The sequence below is a fragment of the Capsicum annuum genome, chromosome 10 (genome assembly GCF_002878395.1).
Source record: "Capsicum annuum cultivar UCD-10X-F1 chromosome 10, UCD10Xv1.1, whole genome shotgun sequence".
NCBI classification, from domain to species: domain Eukaryota; kingdom Viridiplantae; phylum Streptophyta; class Magnoliopsida; order Solanales; family Solanaceae; genus Capsicum; species Capsicum annuum.
Window position 1 is genome coordinate 113,710,311 of NC_061120.1, and position 26,178 is coordinate 113,736,488.

General features: G+C 34.5%; 1 pseudogene; it reads right to left on the minus strand.

Moving 5' to 3' along the window:
* LOC107844856 overlaps nt 1–2,995 on the minus strand; it is a 48,445-nt pseudogene extending 45,450 nt beyond the window's left edge.
* Nucleotides 2,996–26,178: the final 23,183 nt, after the last annotated feature.

A 26,178-nucleotide genomic window follows, 5' to 3' on the forward strand; every position in this document is an offset into this window, starting at 1 on the left:
CAAGAGATGATTACGCCACTTGTTGCACAAACACACCACCATTTCAGAGCCAAAGAGACGAACTCTAAGGTAAGCCAAATAGTGAATGCCCTTCACCAATTCCCGCTTATCCTCATCCACATGGGCTAGAATCCCTATGGATAACTTGCTAAGATCATCAACAACCATATTATCATTACTTAGATGGAAGTAAAGACTCATATCATAGTTCTTTAGCAACTCAAGCCACCTTCTTTACTGAGATTATGTGCTTTCTGAGTAAACACATACTACAGGATCTTAGGATCTAAAAAGATATCAGCATGCACCCAATACAAATAATGACGCAAAATTCTCAATGCGAACACCACAACCAATAGCTCCAAGTCATGAGTTAGATAATCCCTCTTATGAACCTTCAACTGTCTAGAGGCATAAGCAACCACCTTGCCATGTTGCATCAAAACAGAACACAATCCAACCCAAGACACATCATAATAGACAGCTAAACCTGTAGTACCCACAGGTAAAGTCAAGATTGGAGCTGAAGTTAACTTATTTTTTAACTTCTCAAAACTAACCTCACAAGTATTAGACCACAAGAACTTTACCTTCTTCTGAGTAAACTTGGTCAATGAAGTAGCAATAGAAGAAAATCTTTCCATGAACCTACTATAATAACCAGCTGAACCCAAGAAGCTTTGAATATTGGTAGGAGTTGTGGGTATAGGCCACTTCTTAACCATTGCAACTTTTTAAGGATCCACCATGATCCCCTCACTAGACACAACATGACCCAGAAATGTAATAGTGTTCAGCCAGAATTCACATTTATAGAATTTATCATACAACTATTGATCTTTCAAGGTCTGCAACACAAGATGGAAGTCATTGACATGATCCCCCACACTCTTGGAGTACACCAAAATATCATCAATAAAGACAATGACAAATAAATCTAAAATCGATAGAAAACCCTATTCATCAATTCCATGAATGTGCAGGGGAATTAATCAAACCAAACAACATCACCAAGAACTCAAAATGCCCATACCGAGTATAAAAAGTTGTCCTAGGGATATCCACTTCCCTAATATTTAACTGATGATACCTGGACCAAAGATCAATCTTAGAGAAGAACTTATCACCCTGAAGCTGATCAAATAAATCATCTATCCTCAAAAGAGGGTACTTATTCTTTATAGTCACCTTATTCATCTGCCACTAATTAATACACATCTGAAGGGAACCATCTTTCTTATATAAGAACAAGATAGGTGCACCCTACAAGGACATTCTAGGATGGATAAAATCATTGCCTAAAAGATATCTTCATTGCTTTTTAAGAACTTTTAACTCAGATGGAGCCATTCTATATGGTAGAATTGATATAGGACGAGTGTTCGGGATAAGATTAATACCAAATCAATATCCTTATCGTGAGGAATACTAGGAATATCATCAGGGAAGATCTTAGGAAATTCATGTACCACTGGGATGGAATACAAAAAAGTATCCCCCTCCTCCTTGAGAAAGAATCTTTAACTCAAAACAGATGATAGAGATAACCCTTAGAGATCAAATTCGAGCTCTAAGATATGATATGAACCTTCCCTTAGGTGCTAGGGAACCACCCTCCCAGTCAATGACTGACTCATTAGAGAATTTAAAAAGACCTTATGGGTCGACAATCTAAAGAAGTATAGCACAAGTGTAGATAGTCTATCCCCAAAACAACATCAAAGTCAACCATGTCTAACTCTATCAAGTCTACCTGAGTTCTATACTACCAACAGATATCACATATCCCATATAGAATTTTCTGGCGACCACATAGTCTCCAATTGGGGTAGAAATAGAAAAAGGGTGTAAAATATAATTAGGACCAAAACAAAATATACAGCCATAAATCGGGTCACGAAAGAGATAGTGGACCCCAAATAAAGTAAATATTACACATTATGAAAAAATATTTTAAACATACCAATAATAACATCGAGAGATGCCTCAAAGTCCTAAAAAGAAACAATGGCATATAAGTGATTCCGATCAGTGTCGGAGCCAGAAATAAAAGCAAAAGTAGGAACAACACCCTTTATTGCAGTAGCTGATAAGGTAGCAATAGATACCCTGTTGGCCCCAGAAACAAATATGGATAGGCAATCCTATTGCATATGCCCAATATAACCATAACTAAAACATTGGTTCCTCCCTTTCACATACTGGCCACGGTGAGGCTCACCATAGAATCTATAAGAAGGATGTGATAGAGAGGATTGAGCACCACCAGCCTGAGATTAGGCATCCTGTGACTTATACCCTTCCTCATGATAAGAAGAAAGATCACCCGATAGTTTTGGGTAAGGAGTACATCGTAGAGAAAGAACAAGAACTCCCCTACTTCTTCTTAGGCCATTTTCCCCATCTCTACCACACTGCTGCTGGCCTCCACCCTGATTAGAAAATCTAAATTTCTTACTTTGCCTCTCACTAATCTCAGCTTGCTTCTTCTTTTCTTCCTCAACCTGCTGCATATAAACCACAAGTCGAGAAATAGTTATATCTTTGTTCAACAAGGCAACCTTACTCTCTAAAATTGACTCACGAGGCAAGCCAAAAGCAAACTTATGCATTCTATATATCATACTACACACCAGCTTAGAAGTATACTTGGACAACCAATGGAATTTCAAGGCATACACCTTGACCAATATCCTACCTTGTCTTAGATTCTCAAATTCCTCCACTTTTGCCTTTCTTAATTCCTTAGGAAAAAAACGGTCTGGAAAGGCACTAAAAAGTCATCCTACAATGTAGAGTCAACATCACTTCCCCCAGACTATTCCCTCTCTTTGTACCACTAGTAAGCCACATCTTTCAATTGGTAGGCAACAAACTCCATACCTTCAACATCTGGTCCATGCATAATCAAGAAGATATTCTCCATCTCAACAATAAAAGCTTGAGGATCCTCCTCAACCTTAACACCAGTAACATTTGGAGGACTTAACCTCATAAATTGGCTAACCCTTGTGGGCTCAAAAGATGGAGAAATAGAAGCACCACGCTTAGACTGAGAAGCTACCAACTGAGTCAAAATATGAATAGACTGATGAAACTCAATGTTTGTCATATTTGCCTAAGGAGATCGAGGAGGGATAGAGGGAACTATTGGAACTCCAGGAGGGCAATCAGGAACTGGACCCTTAGACCAACTCTGAACCCCATAAGCAGCGTGTATCCCATCAATAGTGTCCCCAAGTGGAGTAGAGGAGTTTCCATGGGCTTCAAATCATTTAGGAGGCATGATCTAAAAAAATGAACAAATGGGGAATTAGAGAAATCTAAGACCTTAGACTCTACAGCTCAAAGTAGAACAACAAAAAAGGGAAATATTTCTAATTATCTCATAGACCCTCTCTTATGAGTGCACAAATTTGTGGACACTAATAGAACATGAACCTAGGCTTTGATACCAATGTTTTCATAACCCAAACTAGGGCCTTGCCATGATGGGTATCCCATGTCCCATGTGGACCAGATTTCATCCCCTTCAACTAACCTAGTCAGCTTAGCAACCTCAAGTGTGAATGATTTTTGAACATATAACAAGATGTTGTATACTAAAACTAATATTTATTCATAAAATGTCTAAGACAATAACCTATAACAAAACAACCATCCATTACTGAGCCAATCCACCAAAACAACACACCTAAGTCTATAGTAATCAACCAAAGCCTCTATAAATTTAAAGTTAATAAAATATCAGTACGTACCCCCGACAATAGCTAAAAACATATTCTAAATAACGTCTAAGACATAAGTAATAAAGATAATAAAATGAGGCCTTCCAAAATATGGAAGCTCACTATTTCAATGATAACTCACAAACCACTCAAACACTTGATCACTGCATAGAAAAAGTAGAAGAAGTTCAGGGACCTATATCTTATGGGGATACAACATACAAAGACAGTTAGCGGTTGAAGCGCAACTATGTAACTCAAGGATAGAGGAATAAAATAATGCCATTATTTACAACTAACTTAATAATCATATGCAATCTTATACATACATATAAATATCATGCTAGGATAAGGAACAAGGTTTAGCATGAACTTTGAAAACCTTAACATGCAATGTGTAGCATAACCGTTATATAACAAGGAACCCACGGGCTATATGGGCCTAGCTCTCTCCTAGTTGGAGGGGGCCCAGTGTGTGTATCCCTACAACCCAGAAAATATCCATAACTGTATATGCCTTTATGGGGACTCAAACCTTCTGGCATAATCAAGGTGACTTAAGCACCAATGTATATATTATGAGGGACTCGAACTTCCCATTCATATATCTATTCAGGGGACTCTAACTTCTCAATCATATAGACACTCGCACCGACTAAGAATATTTACAGTATTAGTCTTTTGGATTTCACTTTCATGGTTCGGCTACACATTACACTTTAAATCACAATCAAAACATTCATTATAGACACATAAACATTATTCCAATTACTTACCAAAGGCATCCCATTAGTATCATCGTACCAACCCCACTTGCAAGCGTACAACATGTCATAGCCATTATTAATCAACTTTGGGACACGAACTCATTATTTAAACTAATAAATCAATTCAATTCAACATTTAGTGAATCAAAACCATTTAGCAATTAAAACCAATTTATGGACAACAAGGCTTTCATAAAACCATTTACCAATCACTTACATTATTAGGCCAATGCCTTAGTTCAAAACACAATTCAACATATGACAAGATCATTCTCATAGGCAGTTTTGCAAATAAGTTGATGGCAAGCCATTATCAACCCATTATTCAATCAAAAACTATCAAGTTAGGGTTAACCATGACCCCTTAGTTTATATCATAATTCCCCAGCATCCATATGTCTAAGACCATTATAAAAATATGTATAATCATAATTTAAACCATGAGAAAACAATACTTACCATTATGCATTCAAACCCTCAACCATGGTTTTTAAAACCACCATTAATGATTCATGAAAATGTTTAAAACATTTGATTTTTGTGAACTAACAATGAAGGAAGAGTCACATGCCTGAGTTATGGAGATTCATGGAGAGATTTAATCCCTAAGCCTCTAGATGGCCACCTTGAAGAAACCATAGCCCAATCTTTCTTGAGAAGGTTTACAGAGAGTTTAGAAAGTGTTTGATCTTCTAAAGTATAGAATGAGTGACCAAAAAGTGTTATAAGACGGAGAGTATTAAGGGCTTGGGGTGGAAAATGTCCAAAATAACCTCAACTTAAAAGCCATAGAAAACTCATAGGTGGTACGTGTAATGCCCCGAGTCTGTATACTGGACATTACACGGAGCTTATGACCCCGAAGGACCACAAGATAACCCATGACTGATATCAACTATGAGCACTGAATAATCACACGGTAATAATAATGATACTAAAATAAAAGCAAAAATTAGGCTGAAGTCGTCATAAGGTTCACAACTATAAACAAATACTGAACACTGAAAACTGAATATCTATTTGCAATACTCTAGCCTAAAAGCCTCTAACTATCTAAATATGGAGTTGATAGGATAGGTCCCCAACTAACTTCATTTACTGAATGTTGAACAACTAAAATACTAAAAGATAACATCATCCTCGAACTATGAGAAATTACCACTAAATTTGTTGCTAATAATGCGGGCTGCTAAGTACGATCAGGAGCCTGTGCATCTGAACCTATGATATAAGACATCATAGCACAAAAGAAAAGTATGCACCAGTACTATGAATATATCGGTATGATAAGTGATGTAGGATGATATGCATGGATAACAACTAGCTGAGTAACATGGATGTACCTAAATAAGAGTACAGGAATGAATACATTAACTATAACTGATATCATGTTAACACTGGATACAGAGGTTTAAATACTGATTAACTGATATCTGAGTCTACTGATACTGTAGTACTGATAACTGAGTGACTATTTTTGACAATCTTGAGTATGTAGAATGGAACTGAGTTCTATACTAAGCTTGGTGACTGTGTCTAATAGTTCTGAATCTGTAGAACTGAACTGAGTTCTATGCTAAGACAGAAACTAAAACTATGGGAGGTGGTTATCTTATTGATATGCCCCTCTCTAAATAGATTAGGGTCCAATCTGTAACCCTAGTTGGAAGGGTGTCAATACTGTGCCATAGGTAAAGATAAGTTGTGAGTTAACCCTCTTTAGAAGGAAGAACTTTTGTCAACCCTCGCTGGCAGAAAAACTCATACGAGATGTATCAACCCTAGTCTGGCAGAAAGATATCTCAACCTACGCTGGCTACATAGTTCGTAACTCAAGGATTACTACTATGGGTTAAACCCTATGCTGGCAGGAATGCCCCCATTCCTGGGTTTACTCAGTACTAATTTCTACTCCCAACTGAATAGACACTGAACTGATTTCTAATCTATACTAGGCATGACTAAATTGTTACTGATCGTACTATCTAACTAACCTGAACTGAGTTCACTGAGTTTTGAATTGACTACTGAACTAAGACTGGGGCTAATTATTGAGTATTACTAGTATGACACTATTGAGACTATTCTGTAACTACTTTATCTCTAGATAAACAACTAGATTTTTGAGTATTGAATGCCCAGGACTCGATAATATGAAAAGTAATATACTGCATGAATTTAATAGCATAATAGTACTTACTTACTAATAATGCATTCATTTAGACATTTTTCTCAAATATTTGATATACATGAGCTTGTGCAGAAATGAAATCACATAATAACATTTCATGCTTGCACTAGTAAATTCACATAAGTATTTTGACAAACACTTGGGGAGCATGGGTATTTCACGTATCAATAAATATGTAATAATATCATGGATACTACATTAAACTTGTGCTAAATCTCATTCCAAAACCACTTCCTCTTTATCAGCAAAGACTAGAAAAAAAATAGAAGAAGGTAAGTATCAAAATTTTTTATCTATGTTAAAAGATTTAATAGTCAGTATACCGCATGTAGAGGCATTGGAGAAGATACTAGGATATGCAAAATTCATGAAGGATTTCATCACCAAGAAAATTTTAGTCAGTTATGAACCTGTTGACAATATTCATCATTGAAGTGTTGTCGTCATTAGATCTTTGGTAGAGAAGAAGGAGGACCCTGGCGCTTTCACAATACCTTGAACTATTGGGTCTTTCAACTTTACCCGAGCATTATGTGATCTGGGGACTAGAATAAACCCCATTTCCTTAGTTGTGTTCAAATAGTTAGGGTTGGGATCTCCCAAACCCACTACCATGAGACTAGTAATGGAGTATAAGACAGTGAAGAAGCCTGTTGGTATCCTTTTTGATGTTTTGGTAAAAGTGTCTTATTTTATATTTACTATTGATTTTGTTATATTATATTGTGAAGTGGACTTTCAAGTCCTGATTATATTTGGGGAGACCATTTTTGGCTACATTTGGGACACTGATTGATCTGGAGAAGGACATCTGATACTGCGACTCAATGATGAATATGTGACATTCAACGTATGCAAATCTATGAAGCAGCCTAATAAACTGAGAGTAGTGTCTGTGATTAATATAGATGATGAGGAGACAGATTTATTTCATGATGTTTATGCTGGTTCTCTATGGGATGATGGTTCGGATATGATTGTTTCGGTGGAAGAGAGGCTAGGTGTCAATGTTTTTGCAGATGTGATTTTGAATTTCTAGTCTAAAGGTATCGAGGAGTATGATAAGTTGGTAAGTGCATTGCATGGTGATGGTTATAATTATGCTCCAAATAATCTTGATCTAGATTTATAGTATCGAACTACTCCACCAGCTCATCCATCCATTGAGGAACCGCCGGTGTTAGAATTGAAGGTCATCCCATCTCACTTGCAATATGTACTTTTTACAGCCGCAATTGAATAACATTTACCAAAGTACTCATAGCAATAATCATATCACCATTTAGAAATCTATCTCATCTATATACTCAATCTACGCACTACTATTAACTAACCAATACTCATTATTAAACTACTAATTCACAAATCATCAAAGGGCCTCTAGTTATTAGACCAACCGATTCTTTACATACTCATTATTCATGGGATAGTAACTAACCATTATTCCCTAATTAACCAACATCCAACATCTAGTCGAGGTTCACTATTTGCTTATAGGGTAATTTAAAAAATACCCATTTCTAATCGTCATAATAGCGCTAATCACCATCTAGAAAAAGCCACAAATTTACATTATACTCTTATATATCTAATCATTAATATCTCTTAGTATCTATCATCATTAATATACAAATCCTCAATTAATGGGTAATCGACATCATAACTTAGTTATCAATATTATTACCCATGCTAACCTATTATTACCATTAGCCACGTAACAACCACAGTTGCTAGTTATCACATTTCAAACAAACAAGGTTCACTAACTAGAATTCTAGACTTCAAGTCATCTAGTAAGATAGTTACTTAGTAGTCAACTAGTCCCCACAAAACTCACTTAAATAAGCAATATACCTTAATTAATCCATTTATCCAATGCTATCTAAATTCACTAGGTGAATCCCTAAATTCCACACAATATCCCATTTACCAACTTTTCCTAATTCATTATTTGGCATATACAACTTTTATTCACTATTAAACTCTAGCTAGAGCTACACCGCTTAACAAGTGATTAGTATCGAAGAATTATATCCGACATCCCAAGATTAACATCATATCTTCGAAACACATACAGATGTAATCATATAAAGGCATAATCACACATAAACATATATATACACATGTTTACTACACATAGCATCAATATATCCTCTGGACTTACCGGGCATTATATATCATCAATATATCCTCCAGACTTACTGGGCATCATCATAACATCAGTATATCCTCCGAACGTACTGAACATCATCATAACATTAATATATCCTTCGGACTTATTGGGCATAATCATAATATCAATATATCCAGCGGACTTATCGGGCATCATCATATCATCAATATATCCTCCAGACTTACCGGGCATTATCATAACATCAATATATCCTCTAAACTTATTGGGCATCATCATAACATCAATATATCATCTGAATTTATCGAGCATCCTCATATTATAAATATATCCTCTGAACTTACCGGGCATCATCATACATAGATAAGCCATCCAAACAATAGTAAATGCAAGCCCCACGAGGGATAGAGTAAAGGAAAATTAAGGAAAGACATATCATTGTACCTCATCATTCATTATCAACACAATATATTAATAGGTGAATGAACAAGTATACTCATATGGTATAAACACTCACTACATTACCAGGATTAATATTATCATTAGCATTTTCAAGTGCAAGCCTTAATTATATCTTCTAGAGACCCTCTTTATTAGCATGATTCACATTATTAACACAAGAGCATTTTTAGCACAAACATTAGTTGAATCACTGGCTTGAACATAATATGAGTGATAATATACCTCAAGGCTCACATGGTAATTTAGTTAATGAAATAAGTAATAGCATAGGCATGTGTTTGATTTATAAGACAATTCATTACTATCCAAGCATTATCAAGAATCTAGCAACCAATTATGCACATCATTTCCAATACCAACATCATGAAATAACTAATTACCGAAGTTAGCCATCATATTACCAAAGGCATATTCTAAGTGTCAAGTTCCGCTTCTAATAACCCAAATTCCTCTTCAAGTTCAACTTCTACCCAAACTAAATTAAGCCATCTAAGTCTTGTCATAGAGGTTTATCATTCCACACTAGTAATATGGTACAATTCTTCCTCAAGTATTACTCTTAATTCATCCAAAGCTACTAGGGTAATTTCCACAACTACGCACAACTAAGGTCAACTTACTATTTAGTATGAGTGACTAGGTCACTCCCCGCTAAATAGAGCAACTAGATCATTCTCATGCTACTCATGAGATAACAAGTCCAACTAACCAAAATTCTAGGCAATAAGTCAAGTATCACACTTTATGAGTTTAATAGCCTAAGTGGCTCAACTAATCCCAAACATTTGCCATCTATTATTTCAACACCTAAAAATCCGCCCAATCTTATCAAGATATCAAAGTCGTACTATAATAAAGCTCAATCTAACAAGAAGTAAGCCTAACTACCTCAAATCCAAATATAGCTCACGAATCGATAACTTTTGGTTTCTCTTTCCTTGAAGCTTCTTCAGGGGGCCAAGCTATCAAGAACACATTTATGCATTATTACAAGAACATCAATACCCATATTGCACCATTGTACTTCAGGTCCAAAATGACACCAAAAAACACCCAAGTAGATCCCACTTATGGAAAATGAGTTTGTGAGATAAACCCGTTGTTCAAATACCATTAGGGAGTCACACCCCTTAAGAAATTGGTAAAAATCAATCATATTTGGGCTAAAATCAAGCCTTAATCTATTTGGAGTTTCGGGTCAAATAATCAAGAATTTAATACTATAAATGAAGGATTCATACCTTAGATTCAATGTTAATCACAATTATGCAAGTTATTCAAGATCTTAATCCACACCCAAGACTTAATTTGAGGTCTACACACTCTATTAGGGTTTATGGGACTCAAGACAAGAGAGAAATGGCTAATTCTAGACCAAAAAGATATTTAAATAACCCTTCCCAGGACCTCGATTCATGCGATCACGGATATGCGGCTACGATCATGATAAAGCCTCTGTGACTGCGGTACATTTACTGCACCAGATGACAGCTGAAACTTGGAATAAATTCAAAGTTTTGTCCAATGCATCGAGATGCATCTAGAATCTAATATAAGCGAATGAAATATGCAACCACACTGATTTTGACATTCTGGATGCATTGGCGAAGTTGGATTTTCCATCTAAGGTCATTTTGACTAAATGTGGGGCTCACACCTAAATTTCCAATTTACCAATTTTTTGACCAATAGGTCGAAATGAGCTCCAGTGCTATCCAACCTAAATTTTATATTCCGAAGCTTCCTGCGTAGTTTGAATTCATATCTGATATTATTTTACTGAGGTTTTTGCTCGGTGGTCATTTGGAGTTATCGAAGACTTCTAAAAAGGGAAATGGTCCCAAAAACCAAACAAACTGCCCAGTAATCAAACTAGCAGTTCCAGCAAGTCATAAATAACTTGGGCAGCTATGGAAAAGCTCTAATAGTGAAACTAAGCAGAATCACAATAAATAAACTGAAGGGTCATTATAAATGTCTTTCAACCAAAACTCATAATTTGAAGAATAAGCATACAAATAATGATATTTTAAGGTTTGCAACACGATATAGAGGTTATCGGCATAATCCACCTCACTCTTGGAATACACCAAAATATCATCTATAAACACGATGATGAACAAATTCAAAAACGAATGGAAGACCCTATTCATCAAGTCCGTGAATGTTGCCAAGGCATTAGTCAAATCAAAAGACATGACTAAGAACTCATAATAACCAAACTGGATTCGAAAGGCAGTCTTAGGGATATCCACTTCCCTAATCTTTAGTTGATGATAACCAGACCTAAGATCAATCTTAGAGAAACATCTAGCACCTTAAAGCTGGTCAAACAAATCATTAATTCGAGAAATATGATACTTATTCTTCATTGTAGCCCTATTCAACTGACTGTAATTGATGTACATCTGAAGGGAACCATCCTTTTTATCCACGAAACAATAGAAGCACCCCTCGGAGACACACTAAGATGGATAAAACCCTTGTCAAGGCGGTCTTTTAACTATTCTTTAAGCTCCTTCAACTTAGTCGGAGCCATTCTATAAGGCGGGATAGAAATAGGATGAGTTTTCGAAACAAGGTCAATCCTAAAATAAATCTCCCAATCGAGAGGGACACTAGGGAGATCGTCAAGAAAAAACCTTGAGGGAATTCATTAACCACAAGAATGGATTGTAACGAATGATCCTCCGAGTTAGAAACCTTACCCGAACCAAATGATAAAGACATCCCTTGGAAATCAACTTTTGGGCTTTAAGATATGATATGAATCTTTCCTTAAGCACTAGAGAACCCCATTCCCACTAAATGACTGGCCCATTAGAAAATTTAAACATGATCTTACGGGTTCGACAATCTAAGGAGGCATAGCATGAGTACAACCAGTCCACCCCTAATATGACATCGAAATCAACCATGTCTAACTCTATCAGATCTACCAGAGTTTCTTTCCCACCAACAGATACCACACAACCCATATAGACTCTTCAAGCAACCACAGAGTCACCCACTAGAGTAGAAATAGAAAAAGGATCAGGGATATACTTGAGATCAAAACTAGATCAAGTAATACACATCACGAGAAAAGAGTTATAACATACCAATGATGATATCGGAAGAAACCTCAGAGTCCTGACAGGTAGTAAGGGTATACAAGCGATTTCAGCCAGTACTGGTACCAAAAGCAGAAGCAACACCCTTTAGTGCAGGAGCTAATGAAGTGGCAGCAGGAATCTTATATGCCCAAGAAGCAACCTTAGAAGGAAAATCCCTCTACAAATGACCAATTTAACCATATTTAAAATACCTATTCCTCTCCTTTTCACAGAAACCACGGTGCACCTGCCCGCAGAATCTACAAAAAGGATATAATAGAGCTAACTTAGCCCCACCAGCCTGAGATTGGGAACCCTATTCCCTAAACCCCCTACAATGGTGAGAACGGCAATCACCCAATGGCTTCAGATAAGGAGAACTAGCCATAGAGTAGGAACCAGAACTTCCCCACTTCTTCTTAAACAACTTTTAATATCTCTACCACTCTACTACTGACCTTTACCCTGATCAAAAAATCTAAACTTCTTATTCTGTCTTTCCCCTATCTCTGCCTCATTTTTCTTCTCTTTCTCAATATGTTGCATATACATAACCAATCTGGAGATATTCTTATCTTTGTTTAACAAGGCAGCGTTACTCTCTACAATCAAATAATAGGATAACCCAGAAGTAAATTTCCTCATTATATCCCTTATGCTAGACACTAACTCGGGAGCATATTGGGACAATTAATGGAATTTTAAGGCATACTCCTTGATGATCATCCTACCTTGCTGTAGATTGACAAACTTTTCTACTTTTGCCTTTCTCAGCTCTTAGGAAAGAAGCAGTCTAGAAAAGCATTAGATAAATTATCCCATAGTGTAGATTCAGTGTCATCTCTCCTAGACTATTCCCACTCCTCATACCACTAGTATGCTACATCATTCAATTGATAGGCATCGAATTCTACACCCTCAACATCCATAGCATACATAACCTAGAAGATCTTCTCCATCTAATCTAAAAAAACTTGAGGATCCTCCTCAACCTTAACACCAGTAAAGGTTGGAGGACTTAACCTCTTAAACTGGAGAACCCTTGTGGCCTATAAAGATGGAGTAACAGAAGCTACATTCTCAGAGTAAAAAGCTACCAACTAATCCAACATATGAATAGACTAAGGAAATTTTGCATTCGACACATCAGGCTGAGGAGCTCAGGGAGGACTAGAGGGGATCAGTGGAATTCCAAAAGAATAATTAGGAACTAGACCCTTAGATGGCTAGATTGGGTTTGTACCCCATAAGCAAGGTGTGTCCCATCATATTATCCTTAAGTAGGATAGAGGATTTTCAATGAGATTTAGATCATTTTGGAGGTATGATCTAAGAAGCGAACAAACAGGAATTAGAAGAGATTTTAAGACCTTAAACCCAATAGCCTGAAATAAGACAATAAGGGAAATATTTTTAAATGCCTCGTACCCTCTCCCCATTATAAGTATGATGCACAATACACCTTATAAAAGAGACTCAACTAGGTATGGCTTTGTGGACACCCAATGGACCATGAACCTAGGCTCTGATACTTCCTTGACACGATCCAAACCAGGGGTTGGTCATGACGGGTATCTCAAGTCCAACAAGGACCGGAAACCACACCCAAACCATCAACCACCTTACACCCATATCAAATGAATTCTAAATATATAACAAAATAAGAAAGCTTCAAATTAAAGGTATTATGATATGTGTATCACTAAACCAACCAACAACCAAACCATCCCAAGTCCACAGTAGTCCAACAAAGCCTCTACCAAACTGAATATCAATAAAGTGTCAGGATATGCCCTCGACTATAGACAAAAATAGTATCCAATAGTCTATAACTCAAAAGAAAAACATAAACTTAAAATGGAACCTTTCAAAGAATGGAAGCTCACCACTTCAAGTCGACTCTCGATTAATCTACAATCACTAAGCAGAAGAAGTATAGGTATGGAAACATCCTGTATCTCATGGGAAAACAGCATCCAAAGACAATTAGCAGGGTGAATGCTATCATGTAACTCAGGGATAAAGATAAAATAATTCCATGATCAACAGTTTCAAATCATTCAAATCAAATGCATATACATATACTTATAACATGTAGAGAAAGGGAACAACTCTTAACATGCTCTTAAAGCTTTAGCCTGGATTGTGTAGCTCAACCGTCATATAATTGTACCCACGAGCTATATGGGCCCCAGTTCTCACCCCCTATTTGGACCCTAGTGCGTGTAGCCACACAAACTAGAGAATAATCTCATATATATACACAGGGGACTCAAACCCTCCAATCATATACTAAGATAACTTAAGCACCCGATCATAAAATGTTGTATGGGGGACTCGAACCCTCTAACAATAATAATATCAATAAGATGGACTTAAACCACCTAGTTGTGGGCAAGGGAACTCAAACCCTTATTCCATAACGGCCCTCGCACTGGCTAGCACGATTTTCAGTATTGGTCACTTGGACCTACACTTTCACGACTCAGCTACACAACCCTTATTAGAGCCCAATTAAAACAAGTATCACACATCCCCATTCATTGAACCATATTCCACATTAAGGCATACATTGTTAGTATCTTCATTCCAACTACACTTGAAAGGTAACAACAACATGCCCAAATAATCATATCACATAGGGAATTCATAACCCATTTGGTTCAATTGGGCCAAAGTTTGTAAAAACACAATTTCATAAGGTTCAATTCAACATCATAATGCAATAGTTTAAGAACAATTCAATTTTTCAAATTCTCACATCTCTCGTAATTAAAAACCAATTTCACATTATAGGGCTGAGTTCATAATCACTTCAAAAGTCACAATTTGGGGGAAAATCATAACTCCCTAGTTCATTCACCATACCCATTATTGACACCTAATTTTTACTCTCCACGACTAGGTTTGACTTCAAGGTCCTTTGATTTTAAATGAAATCAAAATATTTATTTTATCCAAATAAATGTTTTGCTAAAATCTTCATTGGGAATTTTGTCATTCGAGTGGCGAATTATATATTCTTGTACTAACACATACAAGATCGTATAATTTTAATTGCTTAAATAATTATCATTTAAAAAAAAGTCAATTTTTAAGAAAGATCTATCATGAAATTTAAAAAAAAAAGTAGCGCAAATCTTAATTTTAAATACATTTTTAATCGTTAAAATGAGTTATTCAGAAAATAATTATTTCTATTTCATCAAATTAAGAAACTCATAATTGAATTGGGTATTAATTCATATCAGATTGCGGTTTAATTTGGTTAATTTATTGAATATGATCATAATGAAATCAATTTGACCGTAATTGTTATATAATTGGTCAATTAATTTTCAATGTAATTAAAATTTAAATAAAATTGATTTAAATTGTAACCCATGGCTATCTTAGCCCAAATTCCTACCCATTCTCACATAACACTAGCCCAATACACAACAAAATTCAGTTGGCCCAATCCCTTAAACCCCTGCCCTTACCCCTTAAATTAATCAATTAGCCATCATATTCAGCCCAAAAGTGCACCTAACTCAGCCCAAAGCTGATTCAACCCTATTTTTTCTCCTTTTCCCTATTTACCTGATCCACTACCTCTTTTCTCTAACCAACTTCAACCATCGACATAACAATATCGTATAGCTATAAGCAACAACAATTGTAACAATCACAGCATACAACTTTCATCGAACAACAACAACGTTCAATGACAACAACAACAACAACAACATAAACAGCTTTCAATAATAACAACCAATAACGAAAAACCCCAGAAGACTCGTTTATTATTTTTCCCTCTCATACAGTTGTTTATGGATTAAATTCAGAGGGCTTTCATCTTTTTCAGTTTATGGTTCACAATTTTGAGCAGGGAAATAGCCTTCAACTTCTTTTCTTCACCTCTTTTACTAATTTAATTCAGTTCAAGGACAAAAACCATTAATGGTCTTTGTGTCACTGTAGAATTCAAAAACCTCTCAAGAATTCAATTCAAATCCATTCTTTCAAATCCAAAAACCCTAATCTCCCCTCTCCCCCCCTACCATACCTATTTTTCTTATAAATAGATGGTGAGGAATAGAAGGGAAGGAGAAGAATTTTGGGAAAAAACTTAGAGGTTCTGGAGGTGCATGCTTCTAACCTCATGTAACCAAAATTTCAATGCAATCTTAAATTCTGGTGAATTTAGTGTAATACTGATAAATTGGAATCAAATTTTGATAGTGGTGAAGTTCGTTCAATCAAAAAGTTTGTCGTTCCGATTCCTGCCCCACAAAAGTTTAATTTTTTTGTAATCTCACTTTTGATTTGATTTTGATTCTTTCATTGATATTGTTGTGTGTTAGTGACCTATATAATACGGTAAAATAAAGAAATTGACATAGAATGTTATTCTCGATGTCGGACTATGTATTTTTGGGCCCTCAATTTTGACTTGCTTCTGATTGTAGCCAAATCAAAATAAAAATTGATTAAAAATGTATATACATGTTCTCAAACAAATTTCTTATTCGTTGTTTTAAAATAAGTGATTTTAGGTTTTAATTCATTTCTTGCTACTTTCCGCCCTCATGATATGATTAAAAGACTAAAGAATGCTTACCATCTGAACATCTTATGGTGTAAAACTGTTAGTTGTGGTGATAGATTGGTAGTTAAGAAAAGTAGCTATTTTGGTACCTATTGGAGAATTGATGTATTGGTGCACAAGTCAAAATTAGCAGAAAGGCCTATTAAAATGTTATTTAAGGGTTCAATTGCAAAAGATGGGGGACTTATTAAGTTCTAAATTTCCTAGCCAAATATGTGCTCTATGAGTAAATCCATTCTCATATTTTCATTATTCATTAATCATTCAATCATGTAGTACAAACAAAAGCTATTCAATCTTAGCTTAAGAGAATTATCAGACCCACCAAGGAGGTGTAACATAATGCTCTCTTTTCTTCACGTCCAATGCATAGTTTTCATGTTTAACAAATTATCTAGTGTTTACCTATTATCTCAGTAGTGTGTTAATTTTCAAACTATATGGTTTCGATATAGGAATGATTTGTATATATTTTTGATATAAGAATGATTTGATAAATCTTAAAACCATGATTTTTCATTGCAAGACAATAATATCAATATAACATTCAATCCAACTTTTGAAAACGGAGAAAACAAAAATATTTTCCAACTTCTTTTATGGGTTTGTAATAAAATATTTTTTTTGTCCTTTATCATTACTGCACTTTTCAACCATTACTCATCCTGTGAGATTAATGTAATAGTGGTCACAAGTCAAATCCACAAGTCTTTGAATTATTATTGCTCAATTGTGGCTTCCAATTTGTAACAACTTGGAACTTTTCTGGTACACATAAATTCATCATACCTTAAAGATAAACGAGCATGAGAAAATTCAAACACCTTTTGAACAATCATTACTTATATTTTATGGATTAACTTATATGAATGAATAACATACTTGTTGTTGATATGGTTAAGAATGATTGAATGCATTCTCATGTAAACAAATAATTAAATTTGATGTCAAAAGTATATTGCTTTTACTCGTTTTTTTTTTTTTTGGATTAGTATATTTTTCTTTAGAAACAATTATTTGTAAGAGCATTTGCTAATACTTATTTTCTCCTTTTCCATGATTACCCTGATTTGGTGTCCAAACGGACTCTTCTCTTGCATACTCCAATGGGCCAAGGAGGCCCAATATCGAGTCAAAACCTCAAGACCAAGTCCTAGGGGATTGTTTTGCACTAGTATACAGTGTTATACGTATCAAGGAGGCTGATATACATTGATATATGCCATATATACAGGATTTACAGGTCAAAAGTGGCTGGTAAAATCCAATATATGATGTATGATAAAGCTGAATGCGAGCATACAGGTTTTTATACATTGATATACAGCGTATATATGAAAAATGCAGAAGAAACAGGGTTGATATACATATAATATACACTGCAGAATGATGACCCAAAGTCCATAATTCAAAGCCCAAAAGCTGAGCAGCTTTATTGATGGGCCAATTAAGGGTCCAACTTCAATTCTTGTATTCATTTTTTGTAGCTTATAATTTATCTTTGTCTATTCATATTAACTGACATTTTAATTGATTGATCTACGTAAATTCCCTAAGATGTTGTCATTTTATTTGATCTTAGTTTTCTTTTACTTAATTCATAATTTTCTCTCCTAATTTATCTTATTTAAATGAAACAAATTGGCTCCTTCGGTTCTTCTCCCTAAAACCGGTTTTAAAAAATTTAAGTACTTTATTCCACAATGGCATTTATTTTGTTCATATGATTAATAGTTTATTTGGATTAAAGTAACTTTCTCCAAATCGAAGAAACAAATCTCCAAATCTAAAAAACTAATTTGTTTTGAAAATCAACTTTTCAAAAATTAGCAAAGCATTTTTAATACTCTCTTAGAATTTTTTTCAAAGGCATTTTCTATAACAAAAATGACTTTTCTATAATAATAATTAATAATAAGAAAAAAACTATACAATCTTCTTCTTTTATCATAAAACAAAAATTACTTTCCTCTTGAAATCCAAAGAAAAATTGCACTTAGTTTAATTCAAATAGAATATTTCTCCTTTGAATAAATAAATGTCATGTTTAAATAAATAATTTTAATATTTTTAATATAAATGTCATGTTTAAATCAAGTCTTTGAGAAAATTAGCCACTTTGTTTAGTCAAGTTAGTTATTTTTGGTAAACTATTTTAAACAGACGCTCTTAAGTTCCTTAAAACCTTCTTAGGGCGTTAATTAAACCCTTACTCAATTTTTCTTATTTCAAAGATTTATTTCTGTTTTTAAATCTTTGAAATCTCTTCGAAGTTTTTTCTTGATTTTTCTATAAAAATCAAGTGGGAACTCTATGAATTTTTCAAATTATTTTAAAATTTTCTTGAATCTTTTGAAATAGTTTAGAAAAGATAAAAACCATTTTCTTTTTAAATGAAATTCGAAAAGGATAAAATAGAAATGGTGACTTTTCTGGGGATTTAACTAGGCTCTAACCAAATATTTGAACTAATTCCTTGACTAATTTTATTTGGATTTGTGATACTTGAATTGTTTGTTTGCTTATGTGTTTTCGTAAAATTTAAAATGTTGCATTTCATGGCATACTTTCATATTCTGATTATTAAACTATTTTGGGGTTTTGCAAATATTCCAGCCCCTATTTATCAATTTTAAATGAAGTTTTAGAAATACAACAGTTTATTGGCATGTTTGGCATCCGATGGTTGTTTGTATTTTCAAAACCGAGTTGTCCACCTAGGAACCTGATCAAATCCCACTTTAGATACCTAGTATAGAGCAAAACCAAAACCCTTTTAGGCATGATCCTAGGACGATCCAATATCTGAGGGGGTATTGGGCCTATTCAAAAAATCCACCTTACGTCTATTGACCACGAGTCAATAATAGACGATCATCCTTTATGTATTTTAATTGAAGGATGTAATTCTGAATTGAATGGACCATTTTCCCTTGATATATATTTGAGGACAATGGAATATCTTGCACACGACATGTATATCTTTCAATTTCTAGGCTTACCTTTGGCTTGAAAGGTCATATATATGCTAGGACGCGTTAAAAATAATTTATGTACTAAAGTACTCCATTATTTTGCTTTATCTATATTCGCTTAATTTGTATGTTTAAATAACATACGTTCGGCTTGAAACAAGACTAGTCCATTATTCTATCTCGAAGGCTTAGAGCGTTTTTAGGCATATAAGACTCAAAAAGTTTGTATTCTCCAAAAAAGGTCCTTAAAAGTCTATCGATAAAATCCCTTCCAAATTACCTGATTTTTATTCAAAATTCAGTAGGTCACTGTCCAATTTGCATTGACCGTGTTGCTCTCACAAATCGCCTTTGCTCGTTATCAATTATATCTAGTGTTATCCAGGTATTCTATTAATGGCAAGAGTAGGATGTCTTTCAAAGTGCCTTCCAAATATGCCTTTAGGGCGTTTATTCATAAACACCTGACCTATTCGGATTATTTAATTCGCTTTATTCAGAATGTTATTTTCCCCATTAAATTCAAAATTTGTCAAATGGTCAAAAGTTTGATCGTTCAACCACTTTCCAAAAAGTGCCCCATTCTTCAAATTTTGGGCTAATCTATTTCAAGCTAAACAATTGTTATTTATTTCATATTACTTTGATTAATTATTATGATTCATGAACTAACATTTTACCTTTTTGAGTGTTTTCCTTTTCTTTTATAGAGGCTGATTTATGTTGGTAGTCGAACTTGCTCGCTCTACAAAGATAAAAAGAAAATCATTAGTAGAACATCGGTATTTCACACGATCTAAGTTCAAAAAAGTGACTACAGATTCATCAGTTCTTACTTGGTCTAATAGAATGACTCATTCAACTATGGATTCTAGTTTGATTAGCACAAATATTTTATATGATTCAGTTCCCACCTTCTCTAAGGCAATAGATCCGAGTGCCTTAATAGAAAGAGAAATAACCCCAAAGGTCATTGCTGGTTTAGAGTAGCAAATTTCTGAGCTAAGGCTCATGGTGATGAAAAGTAGAACACCTTCTCAGACTCCTCCAAAAAAAACTGTACCTCCTAGTGCTAGACAAAAAGGACCTATGTTTTCAATGTCAGAAGGAGTTAATCAGGAAGGTTATTTTTCTTATACTTCTCAGAATTCCCCTTCTGGGTACACATTTAATCATCCAAAGGTTTAGGATATATCATTGTCACACCAAGCTCTACCAGTGTACACCTATTCTACTTCCCCACCAGTGTCACAAACTCAAAGGTTATACCGCTTAGATGCTAATCATTTTATTGAAACAAAGAATGATCCAAGAATATACATTAATGAGATGGTGAATAGAAATCTCAAGGTCTTGAAAGATACAATGAGAAACCTTCAGGGGCTTGGGAGAAACCAAAGTATGAAGTATGAAGAGTTGTGTGCATTTCCCAAGATTGAGTTTGCCTCCTGGTTACAAGATCTTGAAATTTTAAAAGTTTGACGGGTCTGGAAATCCTTTCTTTCACTTGAAAACTTATTGTGAAAATTTGATTGGTATGGTCAAGAATGAAGGAATACGGGCTAAGCTATTTAGTCAAAGTTTTAGTGGAAAGGCTCTAGAATGGTACGCTAAGCAAGATATGACTAAATGGCGCACTTGGGATGACCTTGCAAATGATTTTGTGGATCAGTACAAGTTTCATGTCGATATCATTCCTGATATGATCTCTATCACAAAGCTAATCCAAAAATCAAATAAGAGTTTTTGTAAATATGCCATACACTAGAGAAAAGAAGTGACCAGGGTACATCCTCCTATGGAAGAAGCTAAAATGATCAGTTACTTCATTCATGCACTAAATACAGAATATTTTGATTGCATGGTAGCAATGGCTAGAAAAATATTTACTAAAATTGTTAATACTAGGGAAATGATTGAGGATGGCCTTAAAATAGGAAAGATAATAAATTTGACAGAGCTATAATCCACTCATAAGGGCTTCCAACCTAGCTCTTTCTAAAATAGAAAGAAAAAAAGAACGAAGTAATAGGAGTGATGACTCAAGAAAGTTCTTCAACCTACAAGAAACCCCCTTGATAGCATCTCAATGCTTCGGCATGCTCACTATCTAGTCTATAATGCGGAAGCAATATATCATCCTCAACCTTCACCACAAAACTACCAAAACATTGCACCTTCTACCAACCATGAAAGGAATCCTCCCAGGATATTTATGCCATTGGAAGAACCACTTACTCAACTTTATGAAAGACTGAAAGAAGCAGGGCTATTTCATCCAGTGGAAGAAAAGCCTATGAATACTTTTACTAATTGGTATGATCCAAAAAAGTGGTGCGCTTACCATACTGGAGTTGTTGGACATGATGTAGAGAAGTGTATCACTCTCAAGCGTAAAATTCAGGATCAGATTGTCACCAAGGCAATAATGCTTGAAGAAGCTCCCAGTAATGTTAACAATAATCCATTTCCCAATTATAAGAGGTAGTCAGTGGCACCATCAATCAGAAGAAGCATGAATTTTTCTCAAAAGGCACACTTTTGGTGTCCTTTTATCCTGCAGTTGGAATTTGTTATTTTATTTCCTTGTAATCGTACTTTCTAATTTTATTTTCTTGTAATTTTATTCTGTCACTTTATTTCCTTGTAATTGTACTTTATGATTTCCTTGTAATTGCACCTTTTAGTTTAATGAACTAGGTTCGACCTGATTTTTCTTGTGGAATACATAGGCGACCTGTATTGGTTTTGGTTACGTTATCAAAAATATCAAACATCCCTTTTATGTATGAACTATGTTTGACCTAAATTACCAAGAATGGGATAAGTAGGTGGCCTATGTTGGCTTCGATCAATGCCTTAGAAAATTTATATTTTCATTTTATGTATGAACTACAATTGACCTAAATTCCCAAGAAAGGAATAAGTAGGCGGCATGTGTCAGCTTCAGTCATTTAATACCCCACAATTTAAGATCACTATGCAAAGTATGACTCTTTTCCTCAAGTTGTATACATAACATACGAGTCTTATATTGTAGTTGTATCTAAGATAGTGTAAAATGGTTGACATTCTATTTTAGGTATGACTCGACCCTTAGAGTCATAATATTACTATATGAGTTGTATAAAGAAAAGTCGTAAGGTCAGTGGACTAGGTTCTCTAAGTTTTTGTCCAAGTTATGAGTGGTGGCAACAAGTCGTAATGACTTGTTATGAGTCATAAGATATAACTCATATCCTGACCAGTTAAGGATCCAAGAATCACTCCTCATGTTTGATAGCTTTACAAGTTACTTGGATATATATTAAATTCTAAAATAGCTCCTAGCTCATAAACAAGTCAAAACATTTCTTAGCGAATAAACTCTTGGAATGTATATAACTATAGTCATCTTCAAATGATAATAACTTATGTTTTACTAAGAATTTTTGTGCTCTAGACCCTTCGACAGATAGATAATTGAAATATCTTTCCAAAGATACCAATTTTGCCTTAATATGATATTGGGATAAAACGTTATGGCCAAATTACTGAAGTATTGTCAAAGTTGCCAGTGGTTACAAATCCTGATGCTGACTCATAAGCATACCATATGAGATGATAGGAGAAATCATAACCACGAAAGTAGCGGTCGAAATCTATGTTCTTGGTGATGATTCAATACACAACTCGTACTTGAAACATACGAGTCGTGACCTAAGACGTCAGGACGGCTTCTAAGCGATTTCCAGAAGGATCCTAAGGGGTTTTTTGGTATTTTATCCTCTTTAAACTCCCAATCCATGACCTAAAAACATAAGAAGGCATTATTTCCCCCCATACTCAATCACTTAACACATTATTTCCTCCTCCCATCATTAAGAATATCATGAACATCAAGATTGGGGTTCCTCACCCAAAATTCATCCTTCATGTCTCAAGATTCAAACTTTTTTCACAAGTCAAGAAACTTCAGGTATGTGGGGTTTATGAAAAAGGTTATTCTTTCATCCCTTTGCCCAAAATATATGGTTTTAAAATTGAATTTCTTTATTTTAAATTAGGGTTCATACCCAAATAGCCATATTCTTGAATTATGATATTTCCATGAGATTAAAGGCTTTAAGCGCATCAAGGTTTACTTACATCCATGTTTTAATTTCAAAGATTCATATTATGATTTGAACTTTCTTATTGTGACTGGAATTGTTGAATTATTTTAAGATGATTATTGGATGAAGTTTTATCATGAATTTCCAAGAATTTAAGCATGTATTATAAGTCTTAAGTACAAATGTTGAGTTTACAAAAAGATTATGCTCTTAAGCTCCATTGATAAGTTTGTACTATGATTTTAAAGCAAAGATTGATCTTATGATATTAAGATAAGATATGGAATCCACATTTGTTCATCTTGATTATAATTTAATATAAAGAAAAGCATAACTAGTTTTCACTCTATAAAACCCTTATGCTAATGTAAGGTAGATTTCCTAAAGTATGAGTATATAAGTATTCTAGGAGTAGTATTTAGCACCAAAAAGGGAATACGGATGAATGTATACTTAGTTCCTAGAAACTATGAGCCACCATAGGTTAAGATTTTTCCCAATATGGATGAAGTAAGGTGATTACTAAGATTAAGGTTCTATTCTGATGGCAAGGATAGGATAGCTCTTCCCAATGTGAGTACGACGTTGGGCTTTATGATAGCTCACATAGTTTATGTTAGTTAGAAGAAACTCCCATAAGAAAGACTAAAAGTAAAGTTGTTAGAACTAAGTATTATGACTCATAAAGTTTATCCTTATGCTACATTACTCATGTTTATGATTTTGCAGTCTTTGTTTTATTCAAGCTCAAGGTGAGTCATTTACACTTAGAATGCATCATTTGAAAGTCTATGTATATTAAATTATTGTTTTACTTATGCATTCATCCCCATATACTTAGTACATTCTAAAATCACTGACCCATATATATATGTCTATGTGCTACATTGTCTCAAAATATAGGTGTCAGTTGTAGCCCACACATCATAATCAGGCAGTTTACATCTTCCAGTTAGCAGCTAATGAGTTTTTTTATTTGAGGACTCAAGTCAATTATAGTTCTAGTAGAATATTTATTCATCCATATTGATTAGGGATAGCTGGTGGTCATGTCCCGGCTACCTATAGTCAATATTAGTAGAGGCTTCATAGATGGTCATTTAAAGTTGATGTATTTACTTCTAGTTTTGTTTTGTATAACAAAAGTTTTAAAGTTTTAAACATTTTAATATTGAATATATTTGGCAAAGATATATCTTCCGTTTATTTCTTTCAGATTTATGTAACATATTCAGTTACTCATTAGTTGTGCAAGTATCATGGTTTACCTTAGGATTAGTTGTGGTTCTAACAATTATGTGACGTCTAGGGGGTAGTCTCGAGGCGTTAAAAACTTAGTATCATAGCATAGAGTTCAAGTGTCCTAGGGTGTCTATTAAGTTGTGTTTAGTAGAGTCTTGTGGAACGGTACGGAGACGTCTGTACTTTTCTTTTAGAGACTACAGGGCATTTAAGAAATATTTCCCTTCTTCATGCTCTAGATCATGCTATAAAGTTTTTCTCTTAGAAACTTCTATCGATTCATATGTTACTTTATATTTCTCCATCTATGACTTATTTTTGAGATAACATGATTAGTAAGTTTCAATTCCTCCCAAGATGATGCTCTCAGATTTACTATTGGTAGTTTCAGAAGTCGGACAAAGGGCTTTGGAGGATCTCACTAGTGTGTTTAAGTTCCATTAATTTGAAAGCTTATGTCCTCTTTTATATGAGTAGTGCAGTTAAGACATGACATGCTACGTAATTAGATTTTTCCTTTAGCCCTTCATTACAAATAATGCATATGAGAAGAGAAGTTATATACCTATATTATTGAATATAGTTTTCCTTAAGATATAGTGTGATTTAGTATGTTATAATTCATAGGTAGTAGAATACCTTAAAGTTATAAGTATGGATCAAGAAGTGTATCGAAAAGAAAGTTAGAAATTGTGACTGGTTAAGAGTATAGTGAAGGATCTATGCATGTTATTAAGTAAGGATTGAGGTGATGCATCTTTGGCCATTACCTAAAGGGGTAGTAAATATGGTATAGATTTTATGGTGGAAAGTAGAGAAAGAGTTACTTGTTAAGGTGACTCAGAGTATGCTTAAAGTAGGAAAGGGGTTCTTGATTGTATTACATAGTGTTAGAAAAGTAT